General features: G+C 41.4%; 1 protein-coding gene across 1 annotated transcript in view; it reads right to left on the bottom strand.

The window, feature by feature from the left end:
- Ccdc192 (coiled-coil domain containing 192) overlaps positions 1–4,527 on the bottom strand; it is a 197,464-nt gene that overhangs the window by 26,139 nt on the left and 166,798 nt on the right.

Below are 4,527 nucleotides of genomic sequence, written 5' to 3'. Positions count from 1 at the left end.
GTGTGTGTGTGTGTGTGTGTGTGTGTGTGTGTGTGTGTGTGTGTGTGTGTGTGTGTGTTTCACCTTGTTTGAGACAGGCTCTCTTCAGTGCTGTGCAAGCCAGGGCTGCTTCTGGAGAGTCTTTTGTCTCACTTTCCATGTCCCTGTTGGAGCATGCTGGCAGCCATTTAACACCATTCTACTATATCTTGGCTCTACGTGGGTTATGGAGATCCAGACTAACTCAGGAGGTTAGCACTTTTACAGATGGAGTTGTCTCCTGGACCTTGGATTACTGTTACTTGGTTTTTAATTCTGTTTTTGTTTTGCCTACATATATCTTTGTTCTGTCCACTGACTGGTGAACTCTTTGACAATGTTACCTGGCTTCACATTTTTTTTCTGGGTTAGACAGTTCTGTGGCCTAAGCTGAGTATCCCATTGATTTTGTTGTTGGGCAATGGTATAGTAGGGACAGCATTTGCCTATGAAGTTGTCTTTGTTGTGGGATCTGATGGTTGGGCCGATGGTAATGGGGCACTTGGGGAGCTATTTAAAAAGTGTTCTTTTGGGCTATGTGCTATATATAGCTTGAAGGTCACATTTTACATAGAAGTAAATATGTCAGTTGATTACATGACTCAGAGCAAGTTTGTTTATATCTAATGAAATTACACAATACACGAGACTACAGGAAACACATTCTGCCTATCTTCTTTTTCCAGCTAAATTAAGCTCTAAGAAGAAAATCTGTTACTCTCTCACAGCCCACCACTTTTAAGCAACCTCAAAGGCCTATTCCCCATGGGCTACACTTTGGCAGAACACTGCCGACTGTCTGTGTGCAGGGTCATGTGAAAGCCTGTGATCTGGACGGTCAGGGGTCCACTTCTCACTAATAGATGCCACCTTCCATATGACTGCATGGGAAAAGAAAGGCCCATTACTGCAATGGGAATGTTTGGGAGACTCACGCTCCACAAAACTTAAAACTCTAGTAATCTCATCCAGTTCTGAATAGTGCCTACTTCAACACTGGGGCTTTACCGTTCTGTGAGTTTGCTTATTCCACACCCTTGACAAGCTCAGCTAGAAGTTTCCATGAATGCCGTACCACACCAATCCCTCGCTAATAAGGCAGAAAGCCCTGAGCAAAGGGTAAAGCATGGGTTTAACTGGAGTCTGAATTCTCAGTAATTTACTGAGGAAACCAGTATAAAGAACTGCCAATCATCCTGAGAATGAGTGAGGTGACCAAAAGCTCCCACAGACTGGATAATGATTCAGTGTAACAGAGAATTTTATAGTCCCTCTTCATAGATCTTCTATATGATACAGTTATACCACCCTGGGTATTTACCCAGGGTGGTATAACTGGTATTTACCAAGTTAACACACAACACAATGGTCTTTGGATATTTATGTTACTGTAGCATTATTCATAGCAGCTAGATTATAGAACTAATCTGGGTGTCCAACTATAAAGGGATGGCTAAAGAAAATGTGGCATATATATACAATGGGATTTGTTTCAGCTACAAAGAGGGAAGTTGGATCAGTGAGATGGCTTAGCAAAGCAAAAGCAACAGCTTCCAAGGCCCCAGGACCTGAATCTAATCCCTAGGGCCCACTGCTTGTCTTCTGACCTCCACACACGAGACATGGCACATGCCACCCTTAACCCATGCAGGCACACAACATAAAAAAGGAAGCATTTTGAAAAGAATAAAGCTTTGTGTGCAGGAAAATGGAAGGAACTGGAGATAATATTATGTAGGTTAAGTCAATCAGAAAAAAACCAAATGTCACATTTTTTCTCATTGGCATCTAGTAGATTTTATACAGATAATAGAATCAGTTATGTACCCATGGCATGAAGATAGAAATGAAGCTGTCTAAAAGAACGTAAAGATTAACAGGAGTGGGAAGGAGGGCAAGGGTAAGTTGGGAGTCGGTGAATGCTTAGCATGTAATATGTACTTACACAAAAATGTATAAAATAGATAAGACCAAATAGCTGTAAAATCATATGTCACTTCACAGATTTAAAGACAAGACCAGAACTGTCTCTTGTCTAGTTTTAGGCCTAAGATACAGCTCCAACTGATTCCAGGAGCACAGAAATACTGACATTTTCTTCTCAGTGTACTTTTATTCTGTCTTCGGAAGGGAACACCACCTCAGGGGGGTTTCTTTGTTTTTACATGGGTCCTTATTGTGGTAGTAGGAATAAAAATGGTCTCCATAGGCCCATAGGGAGTGGCACTACTAGGAGGTGTGACCTTGCTGGAGTAGGTGTTGCTTCGTCAGAGGAGGTTTGTCTCCTGGAGTAGGCTTTGAGGTGTCAGATGCTCAAGCTTGGCCCTTGTCTCTTAGTCTCTACCACAGTGCTTCCCACCATGGTGATACTAGACTGCACCTCTGAACTGTAAGCCAGCACCAATGAAATGTTTCCCTTTATAAGAGTTGCCCTGGTCATTGTGTCTCTTCACAGCAGTAAAACTAACAAGACACAGGGAAGGTAAGCAAAGTGGCCACTTAAAATGAAAATATTTTCAAAGTCCTGAAATTGAGACTTGTATTGGTTCTTTTTCATAAAAGAATCAAGAAAAACCATCTTGGATATAAACCGAATTTTTTTTTGTTTTTGTTTTTGTTTTTTGTTTTTTTGAGACAGGGTTTTTTTTCCGTGTAGCCCTGGCTGTCCTGGAACTCACTCAGAAATTTGCCTGCCTCTGCCTCCCAAGTGCTGGGATTAAAGGCGTGCACCACCACCGCCCGGCTCTATAAACCAAATTTATGGTTTTCCTTTAACAGTAATAAAATATACAAACTATCCTGTCAAATCTTAAAACTTTTCTGTTTATCTTGATCAGAAAAAAAATAACTGACACAAATTGGAATCATGGTGGGTTTTGCTTTGTTTTTGCTGTTGTTTTGTTTTTTTGTTTTTTCGAGACAGGGTTTCTCTGTATAGCCCTAGCTGTCCTGGAACTCACTCTGTAGACCAGGCTGGCCTCGAACTCAGAAATCTGCCTGCCTCTGCCTCCCAAGTGCTGGGATTAAAGGCGTATGCTGCTACCACCTGGCTGATTTTCTGTTTTTTCTTTTCTCCTCTCTTCTTCTCTTTTCTTTTCTTCTCTCTTCTCTCTTCTTCTTCTTCTCCTTTTCTTCTTCTCCTTCTCCTCCTTCTCCTCCTCCTCCTCCTTCTTCTTCTTGTTCTTCTTTCTCCTCCTTCTCCTTCCTCCTCCCCCTCCCCCACCCCTCCTCCTCCTCCTGCTCCTCCTGCTCCTCCTCCTTCTTTGTAAAGAAAGTGTAACCATGTTAAAGCCAGAAGCTTGTTTCCTTCCTACAAACAATCCCCCTTTAAAAAGCACGATTATGGGTATTCAGTGTCTAAAAATTTTTAATTGATTTATTCTTTTAACTGATCTCTTATCGGTTGGTAGCTGGCAAAGAAAGCAAACTCATGCTTGCCCATTCTGGATCTGACAAGACACAACTAAGGTCACTCAGTTCAGGGATCCCTACATCTACCTCCCCTACCCTTTTCCACAATAAACTTTGAAGAAGTTCACATATCCTTTTGCTTTGGTGTGGCAGAAAGATGTCCATTCTTTGCATGGCCCTCGCTCTGGCACGTCTCACTTTGTGACCTCCAGTGTGCTTGGCTTTTTGGGTCTTGCTAGGCCATGGATGGAACTGGATACTGAAGGCCTAATTTCTGATCCTGCCCATTTAATCCTGGGTTCAGTGCTGTCTCCTTGCTCCAGCTGTGGACCTCTTGGGATCCCAGCAGTTTTGACACTCACTACTGTGTTAGAACTCAAGAGGATTTCTGTTTCTCCATAATATTGTGTCTGTGTGATTCCAGAGGAAGCAGAAAAGCACCTCCTCCTAGCCAGTTGGTGTGATGTCTTGTTGCTCAGATGTCTCAAACCTTTAATTCTTTCTTTTTCCTTTTTTAATTTCTTTTTCTTTCTTTTCTTTCTCTCTTTCCTTCTTTCTTTCTTTCTTTTTTGGTGGCTCACAATGCTATGTAAACTCCAATCATTTAACTCTTCAGCTCTCAATATTTTATAGAACTCCCATGGATTTTTTTTTGTGATGAAAATGGTTTTTTGTTTAGCAACCAACCTTAAGTCAATATGTTTAGTCTGCCAAATAACCTAGAAGGCAGAAGAAAATTGTTTTTTTCCTCCCTTTCATACTTCTGCAGAAATTAAGATTTAATTTTTTTCACTTAATGTTATTTTGTTACCCCTCAATAAAAACTGCAGATCTTTAAGTTCTTGAGGGAGAAACTGATTTGTCCAACCAAAGTTTGGGTTTCAGACATGTCCAAATTATGGCTCATGGGCTCATGTATTGAGTCCAACACAAAATCACAAACTTACTTAAAACATTATAACACTTTTGGTGTGACTTCCTCCCTCCCTCCCTTCCTTCCTTCTTTCTTTCCTTCCTACTTCCCTCCCTTCCTCCATCCCTTCCTTCCTTCCTTCCTTCCTTCTTTCCTTTCTCTCTCTCTCTTTCTCTCTTTCTTTT

This window comes from Mastomys coucha, unplaced genomic scaffold (assembly GCF_008632895.1).
Source record: "Mastomys coucha isolate ucsf_1 unplaced genomic scaffold, UCSF_Mcou_1 pScaffold13, whole genome shotgun sequence".
Classification (NCBI taxonomy): Eukaryota; Metazoa; Chordata; class Mammalia; order Rodentia; family Muridae; genus Mastomys; species Mastomys coucha.
This window is presented reverse-complemented; position numbering and strand designations above follow the sequence as displayed.